This window comes from Triticum aestivum, chromosome 4A, assembly GCF_018294505.1.
Source record: "Triticum aestivum cultivar Chinese Spring chromosome 4A, IWGSC CS RefSeq v2.1, whole genome shotgun sequence".
NCBI lineage: Eukaryota > Viridiplantae > Streptophyta > Magnoliopsida > Poales > Poaceae > Triticum > Triticum aestivum.
The window spans coordinates 447,251,422-447,258,266 of record NC_057803.1 but is presented as its reverse complement, the minus strand read 5'-3'; the positions used below and the strand labels follow the sequence as shown (position 1 = coordinate 447,258,266).

The 6,845-nt window shown below is 48.9% G+C and overlaps 1 pseudogene; it reads right to left on the bottom strand.

Annotated features, from left to right (window-relative positions):
• Nucleotides 1-2,695: 2,695 nt before the first annotated feature.
• On the bottom strand, nt 2,696-6,293 carry LOC123086281 (scarecrow-like protein 33; annotated as a pseudogene).
• Between the last annotated feature and the right edge of the window lie 552 nt (nt 6,294-6,845).

Below are 6,845 nucleotides of genomic sequence, written 5' to 3'. Positions count from 1 at the left end.
TTAGAATATAAACCTCATCACAAACAGTATAGTATTAATTGCCCATAGCAGCTGTTGTTCCTGTGCAGAAAGGAGAAAAATAGCTAACAATGGGAGCTAGCTCCCTCTGCCACCCATGTTGAGTGGGCGTAGAGAATACGACCCTTCCATCCCTGTAGCAGCCATTGGTGATCCTCGTCTATGTCAAAGTCCTTGTGGTAGTCACCCATGACCATGTCCGTAGCCATCTTAACAGTCTCTCTGTTCAGTGGCAGCTGCCTCAGGCCTGCTCGTTGGTTTCTGATCTGCCAATGCTTATAGGTCTCACCGCGCTCCACTCGGTCCTCTCCCTCATATGCGACGGCATTCAGGACCATCCACCCAAAGACGTCACGCTCCAGCGCCAGCCGCAGTTTGCTCTCCCGTGGCATGGTTGCATCAAGCATGTCAAATAGCGCAGAGTGATAGAAGAGGGCCTCTCGGAACCGTGACAAGAAGAAGGTGCCATAGGAGCCATTCACGGTGCTTTGGACAAACACGTCTGGCTTCATCTTGCTGATGTTGCCGAGGACGGCATCCCTGGGGTTCGGGCTGGCTATGACGACACTCTCATCCATTAAGGTCCTGAAATTGAACTGGTCATTCACAGCAAGCGCCTCATCAGGTTCCTTGTCCAGGTCCTCAACGCAAATGGTCTGCCACTGTGCCATGATAGCACGGTACTTGAACGGCACACCAAGCTCTTGTGCAATGTCAGTCAGCCGATTACCTATCTGCTCCATATGTTTTTCCGGGTAGACCCCAGGCAGTGGGAGTTCAATGTGGGTGATCCTGACCTCCGGTGGGCCACCATCCCTTGAAGCCAACCAGCGCAGCAGCTCAGGCCACTGGAACCCACAATGGAGGCCATAATCCACGATATGCAACCTGCTTCTCCCGACTGCTGCATTGAAAATGGCCTTGTTGGCAAACAAGAAGGCTACCTTCCTGAAACAGCAAGTGGACATGAACAGCTGGTAGGCCTGCATATGCCTCACAGTAGAGGTGCACTCAGCCGTGAGCAACCCGTACACCTGGCTCCCTGTGCTGGTCAGCCGCGCCTCCAGCCCCTCAGCAAACCAGTAGGCAAGCCACTGTGTGGCGTCCCCAGTTGGTGATGCATGCTGCTTGATCTCCTTGAGTAACTCACCTGCACTACGGCGGTCATCCATCACCGCCTTAGCGCAGTGGATCAGCAGTGTGTGCAGGTCAACCACCCGCGTCTTGCTCTTTCTCCCCTTCTTGTTGCTGTTCCCAGTCTCATTGCCATGGGCAATGAGCATTTGGTCGAACACCTCGCCAGCACCAACTTCCACCAATCTGCTAGTCCTACTGACATCAGCCTCCACCTCACCATGCCTGTCCTTGCGACCCCTGCCACTTTTCTCCTTGGGTTGATCATGCCCACCGGTGGTCGTTAGCTCACAGTTTCTGGGCAAGAACTTGTTGGCCTCTTCCATGCCCCTGAGGAAGGCAATGCTAAACATGTGAGTGCTGTAGTCCGCATCGGGGAGCAACATCAAGCTGTGGACCTCATCAACACCATTGAACTTGAAGATGGGCGAGCTGGGAGAGTGCACGTCGATGGCCAAGGCGCCGCCTTGGTCCGCCATTAAGGTGGAGGCATGCATGCTGGAAGAGAGGATTTGGGCAAAGGGTCGCTGGGCTTTGAGGAGTGCAGGGCTGTCTTCGTCAACGTCATCCTCCTCCTCCATGAGGATTTGTGTGATATAGGGGAGTGCCAGGTGATCCTGCACAGCAAAGCAGTTGCTGTCATCATCAGCCATCAAGGGAAGGTCTGGGAACACCGGGAAGACGGGAGTGGCAGCCTTGGTGATGGCAATGACAATGGTAATGGCAAAGCTCTTCCTGGAATGAATGGAAGGGAATCATGGTAGGTGTAGTGTTGCTCTGCTAAACTTGTCTCCTTGGAATCACCGAACTGTCTCCAACCAGAAAGAACAAGAAAGCAGTTGTTTTCCTAATCATCTAGGTGTGATGTGACCTCCTTGTTCCATTTCCTTGTACAAGAGAATTACATCGAAAACAAATTGATATTTTAAAAACACAAGAAGAAAATCACACATGTACATTTTCGAGTACTATTTGCATTTTTAACACAAGAAGAAAATCACACATGTACATGTTCGAGTACTATTTGCATTTGCAAATCTTGATGCAGTGCAAAAATAATAAAATGATGAAGGCTAACATAGTAGCTTTCTTGCACAGAATTAATTTTAAAAGTGAACTTAATACTCAAATATGTACCTGTGTTCAATTTTTTAGAAACTTTGTAAGTTTGCAAACAGACTTTGTAAGTTTGAGCTCAGATGCCAAAACATTGCACTAAGCATGACGTGTTTTACTCTGTTTCTGATGTTTGGCAACATGAAAGCGCAGCATACATGACACATACAACCCACAAGTCCCGAGTCCTTACTGCAATTCAAACTGTATCTCAGTTACACGAATACTGTACATAGTTACATCTACTAATTTGTTGCACATGAATCTTATAGGGAAAAAAGTAGTGCGTGAACATAATTATTTAAGTGGAAGCTTAGGAATTATGCTGATATGTCAAAATAGTAAAATAATATACTGGGAGAGGCCAAAATATACCTAATTTAAATCTTGAAAATGCTATAGTTTTTAATAAACTTACTCATGCTTAATCTATAGTCCTATATCCCTGCCACGATCTGCATACTTGACCAAATCAGTAACCTCTTTCAGGCCTGCAAGCAAACAAATAAACGCAGCGCATTATGCTATGAACTTTTTAAGGAGAAACCATAGAGATAATTAGCAATAAAATCAAACAATGTGGATGTAGGCTCACTCAGTATTCTTTGCTACTCTGGTTTTCTCTGGCCATGTAAAGTACATAATAGAATGCAAACCATGGGACCAGTATCTGAAACAAAAAATTGGCAGAGCAGTATGAAGATGAGCCTAGAAATGTAACACAACTGGAGTAACATCTAATCTGCATCTGTGCAAGTTTGCACCTTTCTCGCATACCATCATTTAACAATATATCACCGAGCTTGCCCGAAGTTAAACAAACAACAACAAAGCCTTTAGTCCCAAACAAGTTCGGGTAGGCTAGAGCTGAAACCCATAAGATCGGCTTGCCCGAAGTTATAATATTAAAAAAATACAGCAAAAACAGTTATAAGATCAAAGATTTTCTAGGATAATAGAAAAATTAAGGGTATAAGGTGCCCATCTTTCTCAGAAATCATCATCGGTGCAAACTTCATGTTATGTGTGGTCAAGCCAATCACAACTTTAATTGTTCATACAAGTAAAGATATATGTGCATATCAACTCTGACTAATCAGTACACCTTTGAGGCTTCAACACATATCTGGTTACTCTACACAGGCTCAAAAGGAAGTGCCAAACAATTTGACTGACATATTCATAAACCCCTACAGACTTTGTGGTGTGTTGTTACAAAATCTGCAGCAACACGATGGCCAAAGCATCCAACTTATAGATATACTCCCTCCGTCCGGAAAAGCTTGTCCCTCAAATGGATGTATCTAGCACTTGGTGCTAGATACATCCATTTGAGGGACAAGCTTTTTCGGACGGAGGGAGTATATGCCAAGACATTACTGCATCTCTGCAGATTCCTAAGTTTCAGATCTAAGCTTCATGATCCGTGATGAGCATAATCAAATGACTACTTGCATAGTAGAAGTAATTGACTACCTCATGGCACCATGGAATTATAAGATCATAAATGGTGAGATAAGTCCTAACTTACAAACATGAATATATCTATTGATGTCAATAATCCAAGTTTGATTGAGCAAAGAAGCTAGGTTGCATTGTCGGCAACCCATGTTGACAGGGCATAGAGCACACGCCCCTTCCACCTGTGCAGCAACCACCGCTGATCCTCATCAACGACGAAGTCCTTGTGGTAGTTGTCCTTAACCTTGTCCAGCACAAGCCTAACAACATCTGGATTCAATGGCAGCTGCCTCAGCCCAGCCCGGTGGTTCCGGAGCTGCCACTGCTTGTATGTCTCAGGGCGCTCCACGCGGTCTGAGCCCTCACATGCAATGACATTCAGGGCAGACCGCCCAAAGATGTCGCGCTCAAGCAGCAGACGCCCTTCGTTATCCCGGGGGACTGTCGCATCCAGCAGGTCGAATTGGGCCGAGTAATTGAACAATGCCTCCCTGAACCGTGTCAGGAAGTATGTAGCACCATACGAGCCATTCATAATGCCATGGATGAACACATCTGGCCGCATCTTCCTGATGTTGTTGAGGACCTGATCCCTGGGGCTCGGAGTATCAAGGCCGAGGTTTTCGTCCATCAAAAGCCTGAAATGGCAAAGACTAATCACCACAAGCACCTCATCACGGTCGATGCTCAGGTCCTCCGGCTGGACTGTCTCCCGCTTTGCTGCAATACCATGGAACTTAAACGGCACACCGAACACGCGGGCGAAGTTGCTGAGCCTGCGCCCCGTCTCCTCAATGTGGTAGGCTCCTTGGAACCCAGGTTGAGGGAGGTCAATGCCGGTGATCTTCACCTCTGGTGGTCCACCTTCTCTAGCTGCAAGCATACATAACAGGCCCGGCCACTGCAGTCCTTGACTCAGACCATAGTCCACAATGTGCAACCGGCTCTTCCCTACCACAGCATTGCAGATGGTCTTATTGGCAAAGATGAAGGCCACCTTCTTGCAGCAGCAAGCTGCCATGTAAAGCTGGTTGGCCTTGAGAAAGTCTGCAACCGAGGTACGCCTTGCCATGAGCGACTGGTACAGCTCGCTCCCCCTACCCGCCAGCCGTGCATCCAGCGCCTCGGCAAAATAATGCGCTAGCCTTTGCGCCGCATCACCCTTTGGGGTCGAATGCTGCCTGATTCTTTTCAGCAGCTCACTTGCGGTCCGCCGGTTGTCTGTGGACAGCGCCTGGGCGCAGTTGAGCAGCAGCGTGCGCAGGTCCACCATCTCACTATCACTCGAGTCCCGTCTTGGCCGACCCTTCTTCCGTCTGTTCTTCCCGGGTTCACTGTCCACAGCGACGCGAAGCTGCTGAACCCCCTTCATGCATATCTCGTGTTCCTGGAACATCATTTCGTCGAACAGCTCTCGTGCGCCATCCTCCTCCTGCTCCGGCATCATCAATTTGCTGGCCCTGCCCATGTCTGGCTCTAGAGTGTCCCTCTTTTTCTTGAGGCCGGCTCCAGCGTGCACTCCGGCCACCACTTGGTCCACCTTCATGGCCGGGAGGCTGCTGTTGGGCGGCAAGAACTTCCTCGCCTCCTCCATGCCTTTGAGGAAGGCCAAGTTGAGCATGTCCTGGTCGCCGGGCAACAAATAATTCCCAATGACGAAGTCAGAGCTAGGGTTTTGGGCTTCCTCGTCGCCGCTGAGGAGCGCCGAGCTCTGGGTGTCCGGTGAACCTGAGGCAAGGCCCAGTACTTCGGCGTAGGGCGGCCGTGAGATCTAGATCGCTGCGTCGTAGGGCGATGTAGCGCTGGGGGTTGTGGAGGCAGTGGCGTCGAAGGTGGAGGTGGAGAAGGACGGCGAGAGCGCGGAGGTGGAGCCGCTGGCGCTGTCGGCGACGTCGACGAGGATCTGCGCGAAGGGCAGCTGCGCCCTGAGGAGCGCGGGGTGGTTGGGGTACAGGTAGAAGAAGTGGTCCTCCATGTCCTCCTCCAGCAGGCGCGAGATGTAGGGCAGCGCCATGTCGTCAAACGAGGAGTCCCCGTCCTCCACGCCGCGGGGCGTCGGCGGCAGGCCGAGGAACAGGGACGGCGAGGGCGGCTCCAGCCGCGAAAGGAAACTCTGCTGCCCCAGGAATTCCTCCGGCGTGGCGGCCATTGCTCTGCTCTGCTAGGCTGTGTTGTGCAGTTGTACACTTGTGCTATGTATGGCTAAAGAAGTGGAATTTACTCCGCTGTGAAGCTCTGCAGATGGTGCTTTCTTTAAAGGATGAAACCATGGAAGATTCCGGGAAGGGGCGTGATGATGATGACGGGAACGGAGGAAGAGACCGAAGGGCGAGAGTCAAATACTCAACTGCAACTCCGGCTCGCCGCCGGTCCCATCCCCAGGGTGGAGCAGAAAGAAATGAAAGAAAAAGGAAGGTGATGATGAGGCTTCGCCTAACATGGCTAATCGAACAACAATAGTAGTATATCAACTCAGAAGATTTCTGCTGAGGAGTGCTTATTAGTTAATTGAACTGGGCGGCCAAGAACCAAATGAGCTGAGCTGAGCTGAGAAGGTACACCAACCCTAGGCAAGCTAGGCAGTCACTCCGTTTCCTTTTAGTCCGTATATATAATTGTCTAAAGTCAAATTTTATAAAATTTAATCAATTTTATGAAAAAAATGACAATAAAATATATATCATTAGATGCATCGTAACTTTAATATTGTAGGTCTTGATATTGTTAAATAGAAATTTGATAAAACTTTACATAGTTTGACTTCAAACAAATTTTATATGCAAAATGAAAAAAAGGAGTACTTGACTTATGGCCATTGACTGCCCGAATCACATATTTGCATCAAGATCCAAAAGCACGTTAAAACGAAAGATATCGGATTTTAAGCTCACAAAGAAGAGGATCGTCATTTTTCCTCCACTGCAGCGGCGTAGCTGCAGGGTGGACAGAGTGGTCAATGGACCACCCAGTAAATCAGACTAGGATTTTATATCCACGATAGCTTGTTTGCTACCTGACTCGAACATGGCCTGAGATGTGGACGACCGAAAGAGCATGTCTGGTAGCCTATTTATTCTCAATGGCAGCCCAGTGACTTGGCAATCCCAGAAACAGAA